This window comes from Canis lupus, chromosome 23 (genome assembly GCF_003254725.2).
Source record: "Canis lupus dingo isolate Sandy chromosome 23, ASM325472v2, whole genome shotgun sequence".
Lineage (NCBI taxonomy): Eukaryota > Metazoa > Chordata > Mammalia > Carnivora > Canidae > Canis > Canis lupus.
In genome coordinates, this window is record NC_064265.1 from 1,764,783 (window position 1) to 1,792,072 (window position 27,290).

Here is a 27,290-nt window from a genome sequence, read left to right on the forward strand (position 1 = left end):
AGAAAACTCTTAAAACAATGCAAAATATAGCAAAAAAAAGTCAAGAGATAAATTAATACAAAATTCTAAGAGGCATCCAAATTATTCAAAAGGAGAGAGGAAAGCAGAAAGAGGACAAAATCAGAGATGACACACAGAAGCAGAAGGTAATGGTGACTTAAGTCCATGATACGGATTACTAAATTAAATGTTAATGGAGTCAACAGGCCAGTTAAAAGGCAGAAATTGTCAGAATGAATTTTATAAAAACAAAACCTAGTAAGCTGTCCCCAAAAGATGCACTATAATAAAAAGACACCAACAGATTAAAAGGAAATGGTTCTGAAAGAAATCAGAGACTAAATGAATGAAGAGATATTCCATGTTCATGGATAAGAAGACTAAATATTGCTAAATATTAGTTCTTCCCAACTAGACCTATAGATTTAATATACTCCCAATCAAAATCCCAGCAAGCCATTTTGAGGCTATCAACAAACTGATTCCAAAGTTTATATGGAAGAGCAAATGACATACAATAGCCAAGAAAACACTGAAGAAGAACCAAGTCAAAGGAATACATTACTCCACTTCAAGAATTTCTACAAAGCTACAGTAATCGAGACAGTATGGCATTGATTACAGAAGACAGAAATAGGCCTAGGGGTCAGAAAAGAGCTCAGAAATGGAACCACACAAATACTGTTAACTCGTCTTTGACAAAAGAGCAAAGGCAAATAGTGGAGAAAGCATAATTTTTCAACAAATGGTGCTGAAACAACTGGACATGCAAGAAAAAATTCCTCTTTCTAGATAAAGACTTTAAAATCTTTCACAAAAATTAACTCAAAGTGAATCACAACCTAAATGTAAAATGCGCTCATAAAACTCCTAGAAGATAGCACAGGAAAGAACCTAGCGGACTTTGGGTCTTGCACTAACTTTGTTACAACATCAAAGGCACAATCCATGGAAAAAATGACTGGTAAGCCAGACTTAGCTAAAATTGAAACATCTGTTCTGTGAAAGATACTCCAAAGAGAATGAGAAGACACAAACTGGGAGAAAATATTTGCAAAAAGATGTATCTGATAAAGTACTATCTACTATTCAAATGATACAAAGAGCTCTTAAAACTCAACACTAAGAAAATGAATTAACCCATTATAAAATGGGCCAAAAGATATCAACACAGCCATCACCAAAGAAGATACACAAATGGCAAAAAAGCATATGAAAACATACTCAACATCCTATGTCATTAAGAATTGCAAATTAAAATGAAATTCTACTACACATCTATTAGAATGGCCAAAATCCAAAATGCTGACAATACAAAATGCAGGCCAGGAGGTACAGCAACAGGAACACTCCTTCACTGATAGTGGGAATGCAACATGGGACAGCCTCTCTGGAAGACAGCTTGGCAGTTTCCTACAAAACTAGAAACTGAAATATTCTTACCCCTGTACTCCTTGGTATTTATCCAAATGAATGAAAAATTAAAGTCCACACAGAAGCCAGCAAACAAGCACTTATAGCAACTTTATGCATAATTGCCAAAACTTGGTAGTGACCAGGGCTAAAAAGCGATGAGCTATCACCATGAAAAGATAGGGAGGAATCCTTTTTTTTTTTTTTTTTAATTTTTATTTATTTATGATAGTCACACAGAGAGAGAGAGAGAGAGGCAGAGACATAGGCAGAGGGAGAAGCAGGCTCCATGCACCGGGAGCCCGACGTGGGATTCGATCCCGGGTTTTTGGTTTTTTTTTTTGTTTTTTTGTTTTTTTGTTTTTTTTTTAAAGATTTTATTTATTTATTCATGATAGTCACAAAGAGGCAGAGAGGCAGAGACACAGGCAGAGGGAGAAGCAGGCTCCATGCTGGGAGCCCGATGTGGGATTCGATCCCGGGTCTCCAGGATCGTGCCCCGGGCCAAAGGCAGGCGCCAAACCACTGCGCCACCCAGGGATCCCTGTTTTTTTTTTTTTTTTTGATAGGGAGGAATCCTAAAAGCATATTGAAGTGAAGGAAAACAACACGAAAATGCTATACAATGTAATTCCAACTGTATGATGTTCTGGACAAGATAAAATTGTGGAGACAATAAAAAGATCAGTGGTTGCCAGGGGTGGGGATGAGAGGAACTGAACAAAGCACTGAAGATTTAAGGCACTGAAACTATTCTATATGATATCATTACACATTTTCTTTCTTTTTTTAAAAAAAGATTTTATTTATTTGAGACAGAGAGAGACAGCACAAGTGGGGTGGAGGGTCAGAGGGAGAGAGAGAAGCAGGCTCCCTGCTGAGCAGGGACCCAACACGGGGCTCAATCCCAGGACCCCAAGATCATGACCTGAGCCAAAGGCAGTTGCTTAACCCACTGAGTCACCCAAGTGCCCCCATTATACATTTTCAGAACGTATAGGATATAAAACACAGAGAATGAATCCTAATGTAAACTATGGACTCTGGGTGAAAACTGTGCATCAGCATAAGAAGTGTGCCACACTTGGAGGGATGCTGATAACAGAGGAGGCTGTGTGTCTGGTATTTGCTATTCAACTTTGCTGTAAACCTACAACTGTTCTAAAAAACAAAGTATATTAAATATTAAATAAGATAAAATAAAATAAAATGGTTAGATGAAATCCTGATGTGCGCTCCAATATTTATAAATCTTGAAAGCATGATGCCAAGGGAAAGAAGCCATTCACAAAAGACCACATACACCATGTTTCCATTTCTATGAAATGTCCAGAATAGGCAAATCTGTAGAGACAAAAAGTAAATTAGTGGTTGCCTAGGGCTGATGGGGGGGGAGGGGTGTTGGAAAGAATGGGGAGTGACTGCTAACGTGGGTTTCTTTTGAGGTGATGACACAGTTCTAAATTTTTTGTGGTAATGGTTGCACAACTCTGAGAATATTCTAAAAACCACTGAATTATACATGTTAAATGGGTGAATTATATGGTATGTAAATTGTATCTCAACAAGGCTATATTTTTTAAAAGTGGCTGGAACCCCTGCCATACTATAAACATATGAGTGCTAAAGAGGCTATACTAATAGATTTCCAGAGGTACAGTATTACCAAAGATAGACTTTTCATTTTAATAATTAAGGAGGAAAACATATCATAAATATTTAAGTGCCTAACAGCAGACTCTCAAAATACACAAATGAGACCTCAAATACACTGAATGAGAAAAAGAACTAAGCAAGTCCACAATCACGGTTGGAAATTTTAACGCTTGGCAGCCCAGGTGGCTCAGCGGTTTAGTGCCTGCCTTCGGCCCAGGGCATGATCCTAGAGTCCCGGAATCAAGTCCCACGTCAGGCTCCCTGCATGGAGCCTGCTTCTCCCTCTGCCTGTGTCTCTGCCTCTCTCTCTCTCTGTCTCTCATTAATAAATAAATAAAATCTTAAAAAAAAAAAAAAAAAGCGGGCAGCGCCAGTGGCCTAGCAGTTTAGCACCGCCTTCGGCCTGGGGTGTGATCCTGGAAACCCAGGATTGAGTCTCATGTTGGGCTCCCTGCATGGCGCCTGCTTCTCCCTCTGCCTTGTGTCTCTGCCTCTCTCTCTGGGTCTGTCATAAATAAATTAAAAAAAAAAAAAGGAAAATTTTAACGCTAGTTTTTTGGCAGCTGATAGAACTAGATCCAAAAAAAAGAATTAATAAAAAAAATTTTTTTAATTTAAAAAATAAAAAAATTTAAAAAAAGAATTAATAAAGACATGATCTAAATGACACCATCCACCAACTTGTCTAAAAATAAATATGCCAGTGTAATAAGCAATTGTTAAGCATTTAATAATATATATATGTATATTTCATCTCCTTGAAACATACAAGGGTTTTTATTAGCACTCAAGTCTTCTTAAAGAAGCTGAGCAAGATCATTTGTCCTGATGTCTTTCTCCTTTTAAACATACTTTACCAAGCATGGAGATTCATTCAAAACCATTCCATTCTTCCCAAAGCACAGTGACCTTACTCTTTCCTCTTAGTTTTTAAAATTTTCTACTCAATAGAACCAAGATTTTTTTTTTTTAAGATTTTATTTATTTTTTTAAAAGTAATTTCTACACCCAACAAAGGGCTCAAATTCACAACTCCGAGATCAAGAGTTGCACACTTGACTCGCACGGTCTACTGACTGGGCCAGCCAGGCACCCCACCAAGGTGGTTACTGATGAGAAGTTCAAGTTCTCTTTAGAAATGTGTGTAGGGCCAACCATGAGTCATTAGTCAAAAGTGCAGAATATCCAAGTACAATTTTTTTTTAGTACTGTCAACAAAACTCAGTAAGAAGTGGATGAAAGCCATGTCCCCAAACACAAAGCAGCAGACACCTAGAAAGTCCTTTATTCATTTCCTAATACCCAGCAACAGAGGAAAGACCTAAGTCTGCATCTTCTGCTTTTCCCAGGAGGCTATTCTGTGGCCTTATGAAATTCTCCAGGGTTTTATGTGTTTTGTAAAACTGTTACTTTTCAGTGATTGCCTGCAAGGTTCTGTCTGTCTCAAGAGACCTGTAAGAGCCTGTTCAACATAAGTAAGTGATTATCCATCCTATGAGCCCATCCATGATGCCAGAAAGGGCAGGGACAGCATGGGGAGGCAGCTGCAAATCCAGGAGCCTCATTCATGGGAACAAAGCCTTATTGGAGGCTGAGCTCCTCCACCCTAAGGATCCAGGGACCCAGAGCACGTTCACTCCCATCAAACTACCCCAGGTAATACAGTGTGCTCAGCTTGGCCGTGGGAGCAGAAGGAAGATCAGGATTAAGCCAAAACTACAGAGAGTACTTTAAAAGGGAGGAGGTGCCTGGTACCTCTACATAAGCCAACTCCACAGTAAGTCAGCACTAGTTTATTTTTTAAAAGTTACAAAATAGGGATGCCTGCAGGGAGCCTGCTTCTCCCTCTGTCTACGTCTCTGCCTCTCTCTGTGTGTCTCTCATGAATAAATAAAATCTTTTTTTTTAATAAATAAAATCTTTAAAAAAGTTACAAAGTAAATTGCAAAACAATATTTTTTTCATTCAACAAATATTTATTGAGTACTATTATGCGCCAGGCATCAAAACATAACCTTGGGATACTGCAATAAAATAAGACAAAATCTTTCACCTTGTACAGCTTACATTCTAGTGGGGGCAGACACATACAATAAACATGCAAATAATAAATGGTGATAAGTAGTATGAAGAGAAAGAGAACAGGAGTGAGTTGGGCACCTTAAGTAGGGTGAACCGGGAAAGAGTCTCTGAGAAAGTGACTCTTCTGCACATATGAAGGTACCCACCAATGGTCTGTACACACATGCTTCAGAACCAGCTAAACATGCCTCAAATGATTTCAGGGAGTCCCTGAGCCCCCAAGGGTTCCCCTGCGTGCTTATAAAGCCTGAAATTTCCTTAATGGGAAAGGAAAAAAATCTATTTATTACCATAATACCCAAGAGAAATATCTGACGATTTCAAAAAAGCTAGCACTCAATGCCCCAGTGTCACCTCATGGAAGAAGAGGGCTGATGATGGGCTTTGCTCAGTCACAGGAGAGCATAAAGTCCAAGAAGACTGAGGTCACCAAGTCAGGAGGAAGAGCCAAAAAGGACAGATTTGACAGGCAAGCTTCTTGGACTATCCTCATCCAGTACCCCGACCAGTGTAAGGTATGAACTTATGGAATTTTTGTCCTGAAGCTAAAACACAGGCCATTCCAATACACTAATTTTACGAAGTTTATTCAGAATATTTTAACAATGATTCAACACCCTGGAGATTCACCAATTATGGCAGCACTATGCAGAATCCTTGCTCTCCACACTGTCCACACTAAGGTGGGAGATAAAGCTATGAACAGGGCTTCCCAAACTCTAGTCTTACACGTTCTCGACGTCATAGTTTTCTCTGTGAAGGTAAATTACTTTTTCAATCTGTAATCACCTTTCAACTGAGTTCTGCCTCAAAAATTCAGTGCTAGCACTAGCATTTGAGTTATGAATGAGTTAGTGCCAAGCAGTTCTATTCTAGTTTCCTGGCTAATACGGAAAGACCAGAGGCAAACTTAATTCATATTATGCAGTTTGAACACCAAGTAACATCATAGCCCACTGTGTGAGTCAGAAGACATAAGCAACCACCTGGTGCCTGGTGGTGGAGGCCTGCGGACCAGCAGGGCTTGAGGGGATGGGGGTGGAGGCCCACAGGAGGGCAGGGGTGGGGGTGAAGGCAGTCAGGGACAGTGGCAGCAAACCATGGCAGAGACATGTCAAACCAAGAGCACCAATACCATAGCAGTCAGGATATAGTCATGTGTACTGTGGAGATTTTGTTCTGGCAGATGACATTATTTATTATAGAAAATTAATAGGGATCCCCGGGTGGCGCCGCGGTTTGGCGCCTGCCTTTGGCCCAGGGCGCGATCCTGGAGACCCGGGATCGAATCCCACGTGGGGCTCCCGGTGCATGGAGCCTGCTTCTCCCTCTGCCTATGTCTCTGCCTCTCTCTCTCTCTCTCTGTGTGACTATCATAAATAAATAAAAATTAAAAAAAAAAGAAAATTAATATTAATTTGATTCTAATAGTTTTATTATACTTAAATAGTAACTATATTTTGATTGCACAATTGTGTAAAAGATACGAAATCTATTCCACAAATTTACTTATGTGAAAAATGTCTTTTTTTAAGTTAAACTTGGTTCTGGGTCTACCCCACTAAAATGGAAAGAAAGCCAATCTCTATTACTGGGATTCCCAGATCCTTACTTCAGGTTGTGCAAAAGTTAGGACATCCGTGGAGGTCCTTTCTAATACTCTCATCAAACAAAAGTCCAGGACTAAATGGCTTCAAAGGCAATTCTACCAAACATTTAAAGAAAAGTTAATACCCATTCTTATTAAGCTATTCCAAAAAATAGAAGGAAAACTTCTATGAGGTCAGCAGTACCCTGATACCAAAACCAGGTAAAGACACAACCAAAATAGAGAACTGTACAACAGTTTCTCTGATGAACACAGATGCAAAATTCCTCAACAAAATACTAGCAAACCAAATCCAACAATATATCAAAAGAATCATTCACCATGATCAACTGGGATTTATTCCAGAAATGCAAGGATAGCTCAATATTTACAAATCAATCAATGAGACATACCACATCAATGAGAAAGGATAAAAACCATATGATCATTTCAATAGATGCTGAAAAAGCATCTGACAAAACATAACATCCATTCATGATAAAAACTCTCAACAAAGTAGGCCTAAAGGGAACATACTCTAACATGATAAAGGCCATATATGAAAAATCCACAACTAGCATCATCCTCAATGGAGGATAACCGAGAACTTAAGGTCAGGAACAAGACAGAGATGTCCACTCTCCACTTTTATCCAACACAGCACTGGAAGTCCTAGCTGCAGCAATCAGACAAGAAAAAGAAATAAAAGTAGCATCCAAATCAGTAAGGAAAAAGTAAAACTTTCAGTATTGGCAGATGATATGATACTGTATATAGAAAACCTGAAAGACTCCACCAAAAAACTACTAAGAACTGATTAATGAATTCAGGAAAGTCACAGGATACAAAATCAATCTTCAGAAATGTGTAGCATTCTTATATACTAATAATAAAGCAGCAGAAAGAGATATTAAGAAAATAATCCCATTTACTATTACACCAAAAATAATAAAATATCTAGGAATAAACCTCACCAAAGAAGTGAAAGACCTATACTCTGAAAACTATTAAACATTGATAAAAGAAATTGAAATCAACACAAAGAGATGAAAAGGCATTCCACTCTCATGATTAGAAGAATATTGTTAAAATGTCTACACTACCCAAAGCAATCCACATATTTAGTGCAGTCTCTATCAAAATACCAACAGCATTTTTCACAAGAAAATACCAACCCTAAAATTTGTATGGAATCACAAAAGACCCCGAATAACCAAATCAATCTCGAAAAAGAAAAAAGTGGAGGTATCGTAATTCCAGACTTCTATATTACAAAGTTGTGGTAATCAAAACAGTATGGTATTGGCACAAAAATGACACACAGACCAATAGAGCAGAATAGGAAACCCAGAAATAAACCCACAATTATATGGTCAATTAATCTTCCACAAAACAAGAAAGGATATCCAACTGGAAAAAGACAGTCTCTTCAACAAATGGCATTGGGAAAACTGGACAGCTATATACAACAATGAAAGTGGGCCACTTTTTTTCATAATACACAAAATTATACTTAAAATGGATTAAAGACCTAAATGTGAGACCTGAAACCACAAAAATCCTAGAAAAGAGCACAGGCAGTAATTTCTCTGACATTAGCTGCAGCAACGTTTCTCTAGATATGTATCTTAGGGCAAGGGAAATAAAAACAAAATAAACTATTGAGACTACATCAAAATAAAAAGCTTCTGCACAGCAAAGGAAATAATCAACAAAACTAAAAGGCAACCTATTAATGGGAGAAGATATTTGCAAATGACATATCCAATAAAGGGTTACTATCCAAAACATATAAAAAACTAATACAAATCAACACCCCTCAAAAAAACCAAAAAGTCCAACTTAAAATGGGCAGAAGCAAGGTTATGAGGGGGGAATAACTAACTCTCATGTATTTTTGACTTCCTATGTGGCAGATGTCCTCTAGCAAAAGGAACCTAAAATTTGTAAAGGATCAACTTGTCTTAAGTCAGTAGGCAGCTCATGACCCTGGAAGTCAGGTGGCCTTCATATATCTGTGCCAAAATGGGCACAGGAATTTTTGCTGAGCCAAGGCCTGGGGGCTGGCATCGTGTTCCATCAGCTGTTAACCTCACCCTCTGAGAGCCTGTAATTCCCCAGAATCTTCAACAAACAGGCTGAAAACCTCTTCTCTAGGAGCCTACAGTACCCTATTCCTTTCCTAGTTTTCAGGGATCTCTCTCATGATGTTTAATGCCCATTACCAAAATATTCACTGTCTAGTCTCCCTAACAGATGGAGAAGGAAGCAGCTGTCTATGAATGACGATGGCAAAATTTCTCTCAGATATGAAAATGAAAGAAACAGATTGTCAAGTAAAGATAAACTAAGAAGATTTGTCACCAACAGACCTGTTCTAAAATAAATGACTAAAGAAAACTCTTCTGATGGAAGGGAAATGATACCAGAGGGAAAATGGAATTTTAGGAATTAAGGAGGAGCAATAGAAATGTCAAATAGCTATTTGAGAGTAAAAGACTTTTTCTTCTCTTGAGTTCTTTACAACAGGTTATGATAGCACAAAGCAAAAACATAACACTGCAGCAATCTTCAATGTTATAAAGATGTAACATATAAGTAAAGGAACCTGTGTGGTAGTATGGTTTCTATGTTCTACCTGAAGTGGCATCATTTTCTTTCTTTCTTTCTCCCTTCCCTCCTTTTCCTTCCTTTCCTTTCTCTCCCTCCCTTTCTTTCTTTATTTCCTTCCTTCCTTCTTCCTTTCCTCCCTCCCTCCTTCTTTCTTTCCTTCTCAGAGGAGCAAAGGAAGAAGAAGAGAGAGAATCTTAAGCAGGTTCCATGCTCAGTGCAGAGCCTGATGCAGGGCTCAATATCATGACCTGAGTCAAAAATCAAGAGTTGGACATATAACCAACTAAGCTATCCAGGCACCCCACATCATTCTTTTTTTTTTTTTTAAGATTTTATTTATTAGAGAGAGAGAGTGGGAGGGGGGGAACAGACGAGGAGGGAGAGGATGAGAGAGGGAAGGGAAAAGAATCTCAAGCAGACTTCACAGGCTCATCAGCACATGGAGCCCAACTCAGGGCTCGATCTCATGACACCGGATCATGACCTGAGCCAAAACCAAGAGTCAGATGCTCAACTGGCTGAGCCACGCAGGTGCCTTGCATCTTATTTCTAAGTGGACAGAAAAGTTAAATATGAATACTGTAATTCCCTAGAACTACTACTAAAACAACTATACAGAGATACATAATTAAAAATCTCAACAGATTAAAATAAAGTACTAAAAAACATTCAAGCAATCCAGGAAAGGGAGAAAAATAAAAACATAGGGATCAATTATATGTCAACTGTACTTCAGTACATATACACACAACACAGGACAGAGAGAATACAAATAATAAAATGATTGAAATAATCCAAACATATTAATAGTTACATTAAATGTAAATGGTCTAAACACACTGATAAACAGGAACTATTGGATTGAAATTTTTTTAAGAAGACCCAAAAACATGTTCTCTATAAGAAATCCACTTCCAATATAAGTAGAAGGATGCTATTTTTTTTAATGTGGAGTAAATTAATATCAGGAGAAGCAGTCTTTGGAGTAAGGAAAATTACCAGTAATAAAGAGGAACATTCACTAATGATTTCAAAATGTCCATTCACCAAGAAGACATAACAAACCTAAATGTAAATACAGTAGTTCTCCCTTATCCACAGTTTCACTTTTCCAGGGTATCAGCCGAGGTCTGAAAGTAGATGATCTTGCTGACCTGTGGTAAGAAGGTCAACAGTAAGCTAACACTACATCAAAATGCCTATTTTATCTCTTCTCGTCACAAGGGCAAGTACAGCTCAGTAAGACATTTTGAGAAAAAGAGATAATATTCACATAAGACAGTATGTTTTTATAATTGCTCTATTTGGTTATTAACGTTCTTAATCAATCTCTTATTGTACCTCATTTTAAGTTAAACTTTATCATAGGTATACACATACATAAAGGAAAAAAACAGTACATACAGGGTTCGGTCTGATCCACAGCTTCAGGCATCCACTGGGGGTCTTGGAAAGTATCCCCCACAGATAAAAGGAGACTACCAAATACCTAAAAACAGGCCAACAAAGCTCGAAGGAAAAACTGACAAAACTAACTTCTTATATCAGTTCCAACATATGAAGAGCACCAGTCCACTCCACAAGAAAAAAGGCTGAACAAAATGAAAATAAGCAGGCTGTTTTGAGTCCATCAGAATGAGGTCACAGGGAAAACTACTACCCTAAAAACCAGAGACAGATCTGGGCATACAGAGAACCACAGCTTTGCTGGAACAGAACCCTCCAGAGCCCTTGACTGGTTAAACGTATAAACAGTAACGACAAGTGCTGGAGGCAGACTGTGGAAAGTGGAGTTTGGAACTCCTGGGCAGAGTCCTGAAGAAAGGGGGGAAAACACACTTTCATCAGTTGTTCCTCCAGCAGGCCCCACCTGCTTCTCATGGTGTAGACTGTAGGGAAAGAAAATCCCTCAGGCTTTGGACAGAAGTGAGATTAAAACTAACCATTTTGAAATGCACCCAGAGAAAAGTCACTGTCTTGAAAACTCTCCCATACCAAAGGCCCTCCCACAAGGAAAACTACTTTATCAAAGCCTTATCTCACCCAGGGGAAGGATGACAACTGGGGCCGCCACTAACCTGTCTCATGATAGGGAGGAGAAACAAAACAAAAAAAACCCAAAGGCTGAGAAAGTCTTTCCAAAGGTACACTCCAAGGCACACTCCAAGAAAGTCTTTCCAAAGGCACACTCCAAGGCCAACAAAACACTGAGACTTGACTCACAGGACTGCAGAATGCTTTCCGTGCCCAACAGCTCATCACATCAACAGGGCTCCAGTATCACAGCAATGGATTACAACTGAGAAACTTAAGATGCGGACTCCATTTCAGATGGAATTTCTGGGGAAACTAAAAAATGGTAGACAGATTTAAAAAAAAAAAAAAAAAAAGCACACCTGAAGAGAATCTGAAGCCTCTGACATCTACAACTACAGCAAACATCAAACACTAAACACAGCCTAAGTCCGACCCAGATACACAAAACCTCACACTAAAGGTCTTTTTACTTCAATCCTATTCCCCCAGGTGTCAAGTCCCACTTTTAACAAAAAGTACATAGTGTGGGGCTCCTGGGTGGCTCTATCGGTTAAGCATCCAACTCCTGGTTTTGGCTCAGGTCATGATCTTTGGATCTTGAGATCAAGCCTCGAGTCAGACTCCCCACACTTGGCATGAAGTCTACTGAAGTTTTTCCCTCATCCTCTATTCTTCCCCTTACTCTCTCTAACAAATAAATCCTTTTTTTTTTTTTTAATTACAAGGTGTGCTAATAGCAAGAAATGTGGAGGCTGAGAAAAATTAAGGCCATCCCACCTAAAGTTTAGCATTAGCACAAGTACAGCCATCTTAGGCCCCTGTGAATAAGAGCTGAACTTTATGGGAAAAACTGCAGAATGTCCTCAATGTCCTGGGCAGGTAATCCCATATCAGAAAGACAACAGAGCTCAGAATTGCCCTCAGCAGAGAATCCCATATCAAAAAGACAGCAGAGCCCACGCCCTGGTAGAAAGCCCCATCTTAGAATGAGAACAGAGCTCAATGCCCTTGAAAGCCCCATATCAAAATGTAAACAGAACTTGAGAAATTCTTCCATCCCTTCTGAAAATCCCCTAGACCAGCCTATAAAAAACCCAGCTGTAACCCACTTCGGGGTCCAAGTCCCTGCTCCGCTGTGTCGGGTATACTTGGACCCAAGCTCGAGCTTGCTAATAAACCCTCGTGCACTTGCATTGGTGTCGGCTCCTTGGTGGTTTCTCGGATTCGCGATCTTGGGCACAACAGAAAAAAAAAATACAGTCCAAGGAGACAAGGTAAAAATGAACTCAATTCAGATATGGAAAAGATTTCACAATGATCAGGAATTTACAATAACTATTATTAATATGCTAGGAGCTCTAACGTAAGAATGGACAACCTATAAAAACAGGGAATATAAACAGAGAGATGAAAACTCTAATAAAGAATCAACAGGAAATCCCAGGAATCAAAATACTATAAAAGAAATGAGGAATGCTTTTGACACACTCACCAGTACACTGAAATACGTGCATAATTGGAATATGAGAAAGAGAAGGAACACAGAAAGGAGAGGGAACATTTGAAGTACTAATTTGTGAGAATTTTCCAAAATTCATGGCAGATCCCAAACCACATATCCAGGAGGCTCAGAGGACCCCAACCAAAATAAATACCCAGAAAAACCTACACCTATACATATATTCAAAATACAGGAAACCAAAGACAAATCATGAAAAAAATCCAGAGGGGAAAAAATACCTTACCTATTGTTGAAAAGAAACCACAGACTCAAAATGGTGGCAGTTGGGCCAAGTCACCAAACCAGGTTTCAATACCTAACTTAATTGCACTTTCAACCTGCTCCAGAAAAGAAGTCTTATCTGGTCATAACTTTCTGATCAGCACCCAAGGCAATCTGTCCCATGGGCCTTTGCCACCCCCCAAAGGAAGATGAGGTAATCCACCTTCCCCCTGCATTTCCTCTAAGGGAAGGTGACCTTGCCTGAAACAATCCTCTCTTTCTTTTTTGCTAGTAACTTTCTTGCCCCATCCTCTTTCCTATAAAAAATCTATTTTGTACAACTCCTCTGAGCTCCTCTCTACTTGCTAGATAGGATGCTGCCTCAATTCATAAATTTCTTAATAGAGCCAATTATATCTTCTAATACACTCAACTGGATATTTGTTCTTTAACCCTATAGAGAAGCAAAGTAAAGAATTACATCCAACTTCTCCAAAACCAATCAAGAATAAATGAAGGTAAATAAAAACTCCTTTTTTCTTATTAACTGATTTCATAGATAACTGTTCAAACTCAACGTAGCAACAACCTACTGGGTGATTACAGCTTATGGATAAATGAAACAAATGACAGCAATATTATAAGGAATGGGGGGGAAGGAATTGGTAATATTCTGTCCTGAGGTGCTTTTCACTATCTGTAAAGTGCTACAGTTATCTGAAAGTGGACACAGATTACAACTAACCCTTGGACAATTACATTTGAACTGCATGGGTCCACTTATATACAGATTTTTAAAAATAAATATAGTACTGTAAATGTGTATTCTCTCCCTTATGATTTTTTCTTAAAAGAATTTTTGCTTAAAAAAAAAAAAAAGAATTTTTGCTTTATTTTTGTATTTTTTAATTTTATTTTTAAAATTTTTTATTTAAATTCAATTAACATATAATGTATTATTGGTTTCAGAGGCAGAAGTCAGTAATTCATCAGTCTTATATAACACCCAGTCCTCATTACATCACCCAGTTACCCTGGTCCCCCAGACACCCCCACCAGCAAACTTCAGGTTGTTTCCTATGATAAAGAGTCTCTTATGGTTTGTCTCCCTCTCTGATTTCATCTTGTTTTATTTTTTCCTCTCTTCCTCCAATATCCTTTGTTTTGGCTCTTAAATTCTACATAAGATCATATGATAATTATCTTCCTCTGATCTTATTTTGCTTTGCATAATATCCTACAGTTCCATCCACATTGTTTCAAATGGCAAGATTTCTTTTTTTTTTTTTTTTAATTTATTTATGATAGTCACACAGAGAGAGAGAGAGGCAGAGACACAGGCAGAGGGAGAAGCAGGCTCCATGTAGGGAGCCTGATGGGGGACTCGATCCCAGGACTCCAGGATCACACCCTGGGCGGAAGGCAGGCGCCAAACCGCTGAGCCGCCCGGAGATCCCCTAGTCAACTCTTATTATGGGTAAGGTGTCCAATCAATACCAGGCCATTAGTTAAGTTTTTGGGGACTCAAAAGTTAACACACAGTTTCAACTGCTGCAGGGCAGGCCCCTACCCTTCAACATTGTTCAAAGGCTGCCTGTAGTTGTAATCGTATATTGCAAACTCCAGAGCTACCATTAAAATTCTTTTCAGGGCAGCCCCGGTGGCGTAGCGGTTTAGCGCCGCTTGCAGCCCATGGCGTGATCCTGGAGTCCCTGCATCAAGCTCCCTGCATGGAGCCTGCTTCTCCCTCTGTCTGTGTGTCTCTGCCTCTCTCTGTGTCTCTCATGAATAAATAAATAAAATCTTAAAAAAAAAAAAAAAACTGCAAGGAGAAACAGACACATCCACTGTTTTATTTTGTTTTTCTTTAAGATTTTATACCATTTTTTATGAATTGGAAAACACAATATAATTATCAATTCTCCTTAAACTGAGCTACAGATTTAACCTAATTTCAACAGAAACCCCAGCAGAATTGATAGACAAGTAGGTTTTTTTTAAATTTTATTTATTTATTCATGACAGACACACACAAACACAGAGAGAGAGAGGCAGAGACACACGCAGAGGGAGAAGCAGGCTCCATGCAGGGAGCCCGATGTGGGACTCGATCCCAGGACTCCAGGATCCCACCCTGGGCTGAAGGCAGCGATAAACCACTGAGTCACCCAGGCTACCCGACAAGTAGGTTTTAAAATGCACACGGAAAGGCAAAGAACTAGAACAGCAAAGGATTTCAACAAAAAAAGAATGGAACTGGAGAATCCACCTTACCTATTTTAAGAGTTACGTTAAGGCTAGTATCCAAGATCTATGAAGAATTTATCAAACCCAACAGCAAATAATACAGTCAAGAAATGGGCAGAAGACACAAACAGACATTTCTCCAGAAAAGATATACAAATCGCCAAGAAGCACATGAAGAAATGCTCCGCATCACTTGCCATCAGGGAAATACAAATCAAAACCACAATGAGATACCACCTCACACCAGTGAGAATGGGGAAAATTAACAGGACAAGAAACAACAAATGTTGGAGATGATGTGGAGAAAGGGGAACCCTCTTGCACTGTTGGTGGGAATGTCAACTGGTACAGCCACTCTGGAAAACTGTGTGGATGTTCCTCAAGGAGTTAAAAATAAAGCTACCCTATGACCCAGCAATTGCACTACTAGGTATTTACCCCAAAGATACAGATGTAGTGAAATGACAGGACAAAAAAAAAAAAAAAAAAGAACTGACAGGACACCTGCAACCCCCATGTTCATAGCAGCAATGTCCACAATAGCCAAACTGTGGAAAGATCCCAGAGGTCCACAAACAGATGAATGGATAAAGAAGATGTGGCGCGCACGTGCACACACACACACACACACACACACAGAGGAATATTACTCGGCCATCAAAAAGGATGAAATTGGGCACGCCCGGTGGCGTAGCGGTTTAGCGCTGCCTGCAGCCTGGGGTGTGATCCTGGAGACCCAGGATCAAGTCCCGCGTCGGGCTCCCTGCATGGAGCCCGCTTCTCCCTCTGACTGTGTCTCTGCCTGTCAGTTTCTCTCTCTCTCTGAATAAATAAATTAAAAAAAAAAAAACTTATTAAAAAAAAAAAAAAAGGATGAAATTTTAACATTTACATTGACCTGGATGGAACCGGAAGGTATTATGCTGAGTGAAATAAGTCAGTCAGAGAAACACAATTATCATATGGTTTCACTCATGTGGAATATAAGAAACAGTGCAGAGGATCATAAAGGAAGGGAGTGAAAACGGAACAGGAAGAAATCAGAGAGAGATAAACCATAGGAGGCTGTTAACTGTAGGAAATAAAGGGTGGGTTGCTGGAGGGAAGGTAAGGGAATGGGGTAATCAGGTGACAGGCATTAAGGAGGGCACATGATGTGATAAGAACTGGCTATTATATGCAACTGATGAATAAATGAACTCTACATCTGAAACTAATGATGTTGGCTAATTGACTTTAAATTAAAAAAAGAAAAAAAGTTACTTTAAAGCTCTAGTATCGAGAGAGTGGTACTAGTAAAGGGATAAACACATACACACATACATAAATGAACCAGATTACAGAGGATCCATTAACAGACTCATAAATACAGCCCTTTGATCTGACAAAATTGCAAAAAAATTCAATAAAGAATAGCCTCTTCAATTAATGGTATTGGAACAATCAAATATCTACATGCAAAGAAAAAACAGCCCTTCAATGTAAACCTCATACCTAGTACAAAACTTAATTCAAAAATTTTAATTTCTTTTAAAGTTTGTTTATTTGAGAAAGAGAAAGAAAGTGCATGCACACAAAGCACAAGCAAGTGGTAGGGAGGGGAAGAGGGAAAGGGAGAAGCGACTCCCCACTGCACAGGGAACTGGACCGGGCTCATCAATCCCAGGATCATGACCTGAGCAGAAGGCAGATGCTCAACTGACTGAGCCATCCAGGCGCCCCTTAACTCAAAATTTATCATCACACTAAACACAAAAATGTAAAAGTACAGCACTATTAGAAAAAAACACAGGGGATCCCTGGGTGGCTCAGCGGTTTAGCGCCTGCCTTTGGCCCAGGGCGTGATCCTGGAGTCCCGGGATCAAGTCCCACATCAGGTTCCCGGCATGGAGGCTGCTTCTCCCTCCTCCTGTGTCTCTGCCCCCCCCCCCCTCTGTCTCAAACAAATAAATAAATAAGTTAATAAGTTTAAAAAAAAAAGAAAAAACACAGAGGGAAATCTTAATGGCCTGAACTTTTTAAAATAAGACACAAAAAGTAAAATCTATACAAGACACATCAATAAATTGGATTGCAGCAAAATTAAAACTTTTTGCTGTAAGGTTCTGCTCAGAGAATGAAAAGACAAGTCGCCAACCACAAATGCAAACCACATATCCCACAATGAGTTTGCATAGAGAATATATAAGAACTATCAAAACTGAACAGTTAGAAACAACCCAATTAAAAAAAAAAAAAAAAGCTTGGAAAACATTAGAACTGACACACTTCCAAAGAAAACACATGGATGGAAATAAGCACAGGAGAAGATGTTCAACATCATTCACCATTAGGAAAATCCAAATTAAAACAGTAATGAGCGAGGCCTGGGTGGCTCATTCAGTTAAGTGTCTGCCTTTGGCCTCAGGTCATGAACCCAGGCTTCCAAGATGCAGCTCCATGTTGGTCTCTCTGCTCAGCAGAAAGTCTGTATTTCCCTCTCTCTCTCTCTCTCTCTTTCTCTTTAAAATAAATAAGAAAAAAAAAACTGTAATGAGATACCACTACACGTCTGTTAAAATAGCTAACATTAAAAAAATTTTTTTTAAGATTTTATTTATTTATTCATGAGAGACAGAGAGAGAGAGAGAGGCAGAGGGAGAAGCAGGCTCCATGCAGGGAACTCGATGCGGGACTCGATCCCGGAACTCCAGGATCACACCCTGGGCCGAAGGCAGGCACTAAACCGCCGAGCCATCTAGGGATCCCCCTAACATTAAAATTTTTAAGAAATTCCAGTATCAGCAACTGGCAAGGTGAACAAATGAAACTGTCATACATTGCTGCTAGAAATGCAAAATGGTAAAGTCACTCTGGAAAGAAAGCAGTTCCAAATTAAACAGCCTTACTGTATGACTCAGCAACCCCATACCTCAGTATTTACCCTAGAAAAAGCAAAAACATGTTCACGCAAAATCTGTATGACACATGTTTGTAGCGTCTGTATACACAACTGTAAAAACTGGACACTATCCTAACATCCTCCAACTGGTGAATGGATTGACATCCATCCTCACCCTGAATGCTACTGATTAATAAAAGGAACACAAAGACTGAGAGAAAGAAGCCAGTTTGGACAGGATACATGTTGTAAGATTCCATTAATGTGACATTCTGGGAAAGGGTCAGCAAACAGGTGGGCAGGATTAAGGACCACAAAGGGGCAGCAAGTGTGTGTTTTGGGGGATGAAACTGTTCTGTTCTCATTGTCGTGATGATTACAAATTTATACCTGTTTCAACTTCCAGAACTGTACACACTAGACATACACACTTATGAGTCAATTTTAGCACATCTAATATTTTTTAAGGAGAGGGACATCCTTTTCCAAAAACCTGTGCCTTTAGCTCTCCAACATAAAGGTCTCTGAATGCAAGAGAACACCAAGTAGATGTCAGCTGCTGTCTTGGAATGAAAAGAAAAAAAAAAGAAAGAAAAAGAAAAACAGAATAAAACATGTATTCTATTTCAGTTAATTATCCTGCTGCAGGTTTATAAATGCTAAGGCATTTATACCTAGGTTTTATTGAACAAAATAATTTCAGTTCACAAACTCTGAGAGTCTGAGATCATTAACTTCCCAAAGGGTCTCAATCTCACTCCAATCTGAGCAGCAATGGTGTGGAATGCTGGTCTGGGAAGCTGCAATCTCCCTCCCATCCCACAGCAGCAGCCCATATCTTGGACAAATGGAGGTAGGTGGGTCACCTCCTCCCGGGAGGCCACTGCGAGGGAGAGGGGAGATGTGAGTGCAGATAGATCTCGAGAGAGACAAACAGGTACTGATGACTAGTAACCTAGATTTCTCTCTGAAGTAAAAGGCGAGTGTTGGCACTAGGGCAAGCACGGAGGCATGCAGAACGGGCGGACTCTTTCCTGAATGCTGTTGTACAAAACGCATCCGGGAATGTGAGCTCCCACAACCCTTATCATTTGAGAAATATTACTGGTCACAGAACCACCCAGAGTTTTATCATTAGCCAGGTGGACCATTTGATTCTCTATCAAATGCTAGAAATTCCAGAAGAGAATTCATATGCACACTTTTTGTATTTTCTATAATGTTTGAGAAGCTGAGCAAGTGGATGTTACCTGCATGCTACTGTGCAACCTCATAGCTGACACATTATTAGCAAATACGGACCAGGAGGTGAGTAAAAGGAGGAAGCCCGCTGCTTGCTTCAGCATTCTCACTCTGGGAAGAACAATACTGTCAAGAAATCCAGGAAAGGAGACTGACTACCTAACTGCAGAATCTTGCTTTTCATTACAAAAAAAATAAGCAAACATTTAATAGGCATAATCTTCCTGGTCAGTAAAGAAACCCAAATTAAAACAACTTAAGAGGTTTTCACACCAGGGCATGGGTGACGTGATTCCATACATCTGGCATGCCAGGATGGAGGGCAGGCCTTGCCACAGCCCCTGCACAGAGGAGCCAGTGGGGAAGATATGACTGGAGACCCAAATGCACACTTACCCACCAGCAATATGAGTGGGTAGTGGTAGGCAGAGCAGGGCTGCAGGAAAAAAGGAAGATGTGTACATTTTATACCAACAGAGAAACAATACAGGAAGACTGCAATTCTTCATAGAATGCTTACCTGAAAGTATCTAATTGCTCAGAACAAAATCAAAAACCTAACAAAAGGGAAACACCTCAGCACACCATGGTTTATAGAAACAGACAAGCCTGTAAACTCCAACACACAAACACCTGTCAGTTTATTTTTTTTTTAAGATTTTATTTATTTATTCATAGACACAGAGAGAGAGGGGCAGAGACACAGGGAGAAGCAGGCTCCATGCAGGGAGCCCGATGTGGGACTCGATCCTGGGTCTCCAGGATCACACCCCAGGCTGCAGGCCGCACCAAACCGCTGCGCCACCGGGGCTGCCCAACACCTGTCAGTTTAAAAAAAGACCCAAAATTACTGCAGTGGTGACATCCCAATCAAAGAATGTGTCAGACGGGGGGAGGGGAAGGAAGAGGCGGAAAAACCCTGAACAAAACAGAAGGCCAGCACATGCTCCCATTTTAAGTCCACAAAATACACACCACAGGAAATGAGCACACAACTTGGAGGGTAATAGGGTCTTGATTAATAAGGTTTTTTTTTTTTCCTTTAAGTACCGAATTTATTATTTTTTGGAGTATTTGCATATTTTGCCCTTATGACATTTCTTTTTGTGGGATGATTGTTGTTATTTATTTTTATTTCAGTCAAGTGACCTTTAAAGGTTGAAGGAGAAAAATAAGAAGGGCACTATGAGATTTTCTTAACCCTCTACTCCCAGCTGTGTAAGTTCTGCACAGGAAGGAGGTCTCTACCTCTGACCCCTCAGTAAGTTGCTTGCTTTTGCCAAATAGTCTTTGGATAATACAAAACTAGTATTTCTTGAGCTCATCATATGATGGGCACATTCCTAAACACCTAGGAATTTATTAGCCTTGTGAGGGAGGCACCACTGTTATCCCATACTGAAGGCGAGGATACTGAAGCACAGAAAGGTTAAGTATTTGCCCTAAGTCACAGAGCTAGTAAACGAACACATATTGAGGTCTAATTCCACAGTCAGAACTACCAACCTTTACATTCTGCCTCATGTCTACTAATAATATCCAAATATACAAAGTTTTGAATATTAAAAAAAGTTTTTCCATGCCTAAGTGCAGGACTCTGAAATCCAGAATATATGGGGAAATGTCTCTTCCAGTTCTAAACCAAACCTAATGTTACATAAGAATTTTATATTAGTAAATCTAATCATAAGGAAAGAACATTAACTTGCATAGTCCCCCAAATTACAAAGCAATACTTCAACCAAACATTCCCTGTCCCAATCCATTTCTAGTTATCTGCTATGAAACAGTGAGATATCTTCTCTTCACCAGAACCAGGGTGTAATTTTTGTTGCATATTGGCTATAAAGAATATAAGAGAATAAAATAAAATAAAATAAAATAATACAACCAATAAGATTTACTTAGAAAACCGTTAACAATCCCCCCCGCCCACCCACCAGCATTATTGTCCCACTTTTCACATCTAAAATTCCAGCCACATAATCAAGAGCAAAAGGCACATGTTGGTCTTCTCTGTTCTTTACACATATTTAAAAGTCCACAGAATCCAGCAGTGGACTGAAGATTTTGTATTTCTATTTCTAAAGAATGAGCCTGCTGTGAAGGTCAGTGTCAACAGCAACTACTCCATGGCCATAAAAGCAGATTCAGAATTGCCAAGAACTAATTAATAAATGAATGAATGAATGAATGAATGAATGAATGAATGAATGAGGAAAGAAAGAAAGAAAGAAAGAAAGAAGAAAGAAAGAAAGAAAGAAAGAAAGAAAGAAAAAATAAGAATTGCCAAGAACTACTCGTCTTCAATGCAGATAAAACAAGACAGCCCAAGAAACAGGCCCTGGGGAAATCACTGTGTTTTGCTATTGCAGCTGCTTGAAGTCCATGCCAAACAAAATAAACTAAAATAAAATGCTGTAAACCCGGGCTGATGCAAAATAACACTTGGGACGGAACCCTTTGCACACCTGACACATGTGGGGCTCAGGAGCTGATGAGACTTGATGCTCTGCTACAGAAAACTACAACACTGTAGTGACTGGTGGCCCCGGTGCAGAGGAGCTCAGGAACACCAGGCCGCTGGCACCTGGCAGCCCCTGGTGAGCATCCAATGCCCAACTCAACCTGCTCCTGACTCACCCCAGAACTGGACAGAAATCTAGGAGCAAGCGCTGGGAGTCAAGAAACAAGAGCCTGGCCACACACCTGTCCCCACAGGGCGTCTGCTTAACAGGACTCAGCTCCTTGAATGATTCTAGTTAAGTGTTTAAAAAGCTCTCCCATTTCAAGTCACAGAATTTGAGTTTTATTCTACCTTAAGTTGCCTGGTCCATTATCTTAACAGATTTGGGAAGGCCGTTCTTACTCAACAAATAGGGAAAATGAGGCACGGACATTTAGAGTACAAAGACGCTTCAAGAAACTGGCCGCACTAGAACTAGTACGTGCCATGAGGTGAGACTGGGTGAGGGCCTCCCACTGACCCATCTCCTCACACAAAGGGGACAGTTCCCTACGCACCGGAAGCCATGGGGTCATTCCTAGGCCATCACTGGCTAAAAATCAGGTTTCTGCTCCCTGAGTCAGGAAACACAAAGGAGGAGCAGTTCTGAGCGCTGGAAGCGAAGACAGGAGTCCAGCTGGAATGTGTTGAGTTTGAAACATCTGTAAGGACCGATGGGGAATGAGCAAAGGCAGCTGGACGTCTGGCCTACTATGAAGCACAACGGAACAAAAAAGCTGTACACACAAAACTACTGGAAGGATTGTCCTCTTTTTCTCCTAACCTCTTCAGACAACAAAGTCAGAGAAAATACCACACTTCATCAAACCCAGGGTATCAATGATTCTAAAACCAATAACTTAAAAACAAAACCCTGCTATCAAAATCTGACACAATACTAAGGCAGCAAGGATTGCAAGATGCATCCCACATTCAGAGACATTATAACAAGAAAAAAAAGGTATTTAGATTGCAGTGAATACATAATAAACATTTTTGTGACTTTTTATTCTGATATAATTTCTAGTTTATAGAAAAGTTGCAAGAACGGTACAAAGAATTCCCTAATACCCTTTACCCAGGGAGCTCCACCAGTTGTTCTCACTTTGCCCCATTTATCATGCAATAGGCATAAATAATATAATAGATAATATATATATATATATAAAGGATATAATAGATACCATTTTCTACCTCCTTCCTTCTTTGATTGTTTCATACTTTGTGCCCACCATCTCTAAATATCAGCATGTGCTTACCAAACTCAAGGACACAGTGACAGTAGAATGGAAAGATCAAACTCAGGCAATGTGAACCTGATATCATAATACTATTGTCTATTCTATCATTCACATTCAAATTCTGTCCATTGTCCCAATAATGTCTTTTATAGCTTTCCTGCCCCCTTCCTGGCCCCATTCCAGGGTCAAGTAGTGTATACAAGTGTCAGGTCCCTTTAGTTCCTCACTCTTCGTGTTTCCTGACCTTGAAAGTTTTGCAGAGTACAGAGGCCAGTTAGTTACTCTGTAGAACATCACACAAATGGAGTTTGTCTAATGTCTCCACACAGAGAGTCAGGTTATGGCAGCAATGCCCCCAGGGTGAGGTGGGTGAGGTAGCCCTTCTCAGTCCCCTCATCTAGGAGGCACAGTGAAGTCTCTTTACAGGTGATATTCACTTTGATCGTTAGTTAGGATGGCATGCACAACAGGGCAATTAGCTTTTATAAGAATGTGAATTATGAGAATTTTTTTAAAAGATTTTATTTATTTAGAGGTGCCTAGGTGGCTCAGTTAAGTATATGCCTTCGGCTCAGGTCATGATCTCAGGGTCCTGGGATTGAGCTCCATGTGGGGCTAACTGCTCAGTGGGGAGCATGCTTCTCCCTCTCCCTCGGCCCCTCCCCACTGCTCATTCTCTCTCTCTCAAATGAATAAATCTTTTTTAAAAAGATTTTACTTATTTATTTAGTTAGAGAAAGAGAGAGCATGTACATGGGGGAGGGGGAGGAAGGAGAGAGAATGTCAAGCAAACTGTCGGCTGAGCAGAGTTTCAGTGCTGGGGAGTCAAGCACTGAACTGACTGGGCTGAACCAATATTTAGGGGCCCAGGCTGCTCCTTTTCACACATTGTCATGTTGATGGTAGCTGTCTTACCACTGGAGGAAGAGGGAGGTTGGCTTCTGTGACTCTCTAAGAATGAGGAGTAACACACCCAGTGGCCTCTGTGTCATTGGCTTCTGGGCCATTGAACCAGCTGGAAGGGGACTACCCCACCTTGGTCTGTGATAGACCCCACACTTCCTGGCTGCTACTCTGTGGAAGCAGGGTGCATGGGGGCTACGGAGGTCAGGCTTTGGGTACCTGGTCACTGGAGGGCTTATGTGGCTCCCCACACAGTAGACTGTATCCCCTAGGCCCTCTGTATGGCTTGTGCACTGGCCGTGCTGGTGTCAGAAATGGAGCCCTGGTCTCTAGGTGATTTGTTTTTATTTACTTTTTTAATTTTTTAGACCTAATTTTTTTGATGATTTGTTTCAAAATTGTGCACTCACTGTGTGCCAGCCTCTGTTCTCTGCTTTCAGTAAACTCTTCCATGTAGTCCTCATAACAGTGTGCTGAGCTGGGGCATGCTCTTATCCCCATCCTGAAAACAGGGGGTTATGCTCAGAATCACATGGCCCTGAAGGGTGCACCAGGATCTGGATAGGCTCTTTGCAGATTCTCTGCCTCCTAGCATGTGAGATTTCTACTATATGTCACTGCCTCAGCGACTAGATCATTTCTGTACATTTAAAAGAAAGTCAAGAATTTTCAGTGCTGATACAAAACTGTGACTTACACAATTTGTCTAGATGTATGAGGCGAGTGAGAAGGGAATTGGCAACTCAAATTCCATGTGTTAAGAGTTCTGCTTTGCATTGGTGGGCATCATGTGTGTGCCCAAGGAAATAACATTAAACGGTTAAGTCTGATATTGGGATTGGGACTGTAGCTTCTGTCAGCCACCACGTGGTCCTGCCAGAGCAACCTCCTGGGAATGTCATTCACACTGGGGCATGTTGGGTCTCCCTCAGGGTCACAGATGGCATCAGACCAAACATAAGAACCAACATCAACTAATGTAATGAAATGGTCACTGATTTGGGGTTTAGTTTAAATGGCACAGGAATTTCATAAACAGTTACACATTATTTAAAAATCAATAGAATGGTCTGCTCAGTCAGACTTTGAGAGCAGGTTGCCATGCCCCAGGGAGTGCTCAAGGTATCCAGAACATCTTCACCTGCCCACCACAGGTGGCCTGAGGAGGGAGGAGCTAGGACTGCTGGACCATATGGCCTCCAGGAGTCCTTCTTAACTCAGGCTTTGCCAGGCCTGCTCTGTGGCAAAAGTGTGGCTTTAAAATTAAGCAGTTCTTGATGCATTTTAAATTCTTTTTGAACTTTTATTATTTCAAACTATACATATGAAGTAAGACTTTGATGTCTGTAGATGTTACTACTTAAAATTCTCATAATTATTTGGGGCACCTGGGTGGCTTGGTCAGTTGAACATCTGACTCTTGATTTTGGCTCAGGTCATGATCTTGGCATCCTGGGATTGAACACTCCCAGTTCAGCCACTGGAACAATCCCTTCTTCCAGGACTTCCCTATCTGTTTAAGCCAAGACTGAGTTGGGTTTTCCATCATTGGAAACATCCCAACTGATAGACATCCCAACTGATGGACATCCACAAATGTAAAATTCTTAACTGAAAACTTAAAAAACTAGACATTGTGAAGAATGATTTCCCTTCAGATCTTTAACAATAACTAATGACCACTTTGACAAACTCCAACACACCAAAATCTTAACTTATTAAACAAAGCAGATCCCAAAGCAAAATAACTGGGTTATAAGAGCCTGTGTCGGGGATCCCTGGGTGGCTCAGCGGTTTGGCGCCTGCCTTTGGCCCAGGGCACGATCATGGAGTCCCGGGATCGAGTCCCGCATTGGGCTCCCGGCATGGAGCCTGCTTCTCCCTCTGCCTGTGTCTCTGCCTCTCTCCTCTCTCTCTCTCTCTCTCTCTCTCTCTCTCTATCATAAATAAGTAAATAAATTAAAAAAAAAAAAGAGCCTGTGTCACATCATAAAAGGATCTGCCAGTTTCCTCTCATGTAACACAAAATAAGTCAATGTACAAAAGCTGATATATGCCAGCGCTTCTCACACTTGAGTCTATTAGAATTACCTAGAGGCCACTGGTTTATTTGAGAAGCAAATGATTTCAACTTAAGGAAGACTGTATTGGTACAACAAGCCATTCTGTCTTGAAGTTTAAGGAAGGACAATCTGAGGTTGAGAGAGACATATATCACCAGGCAGCACCAGCTGGGTGCTCTTTCATCAAGATTTTATTTTATTTTCTTTAAAGATTTACTCATTTGAGAGAAAGAGAGGGAGAAAGGAAGAGAGGGCACAGAGACCATGCCAGCACAAACAGGGGAGAAAGGAGCCCCTTTCATCAAGATTTTAAAAACACAGGACGCCTGGGTGGCTCAGTGGTTGAGCATCTGCCTTTGGCTCAGGGCATGATCCCGGGGTCCTGGGATCGAGTCCCACATCAGGCTCCCTGCATGGAGCCTGTTTTCCCCTCTGCCTATGTCTCTGCCTCTGTGTGTGTGTCTCTCATGAATAAATAAATAAAATCTTTAACACACACAGACACACCAACATCCAAAGGGCTTCTCCATTCCTGGGTTCACAGAAAGAAACATTCAGAATCCTTTGGTGGAAGTCTCAGAAGGCTCAAGGTTACCCCAAGGATGGGCAAAGGAAAAGCCCTCCAAATAGCTGCAGGTGGAATGTGACCCAAAGTTTTTGCCTCCTGCGTGTGACTAACCAAATCTCTGGCCAGGAGCCTGAATTCTTAATTTGCACTTGAAGCCAAGGACTCAGCTCAGCCCAAATCTAAAGTCTAGCTACAGCCATGACCACTCAGCCTTTTACAGAATAACCACGGAATCGAGAGCAAAGTGGCTGTGGCTCTGGAGTTGCCCCTGCAGGTCAGAGGGCTCTGGAGTTGCCCCTGCAGGTCAGAGGGCACTCCTGCCCCTCCAGCCAGGAGCGACACCATGCCCCTGACTACGCCTCTCAAACTTCTAGTTCAAGGTGAGGCCAGGACATTGTGTTTCTGCTTCCTTATTCTAGGCCTTCCCTCAGTCAGGGAAGGAGAGTTCTAGCAGCCACCTTTTCCTGGTAAAATCTCAAAGGTAAACGTCCAAGGTAAAAAGAATATGGTCAGAGGGATCTCTCACA

At 40.6% G+C, this 27,290-nt stretch overlaps 1 protein-coding gene across 6 annotated transcripts in view; it reads right to left on the minus strand.

Moving 5' to 3' along the window:
- NINL (ninein like) overlaps positions 1–27,290 on the minus strand; it is a 138,033-nt gene that overhangs the window by 108,759 nt on the left and 1,984 nt on the right. The window contains exon 1 of one of the 6 annotated variants that reach the window (XM_049100085.1): positions 10,418–10,506. The exons of the other annotated variants lie outside the window; for them this stretch is intronic. The gene's annotated coding sequence lies outside the window, so the exon portion shown is untranslated. Of the gene's footprint in view, positions 1–10,417; positions 10,507–27,290 lie in introns of those variants that run through there. 6 annotated transcript variants of the gene reach the window in all.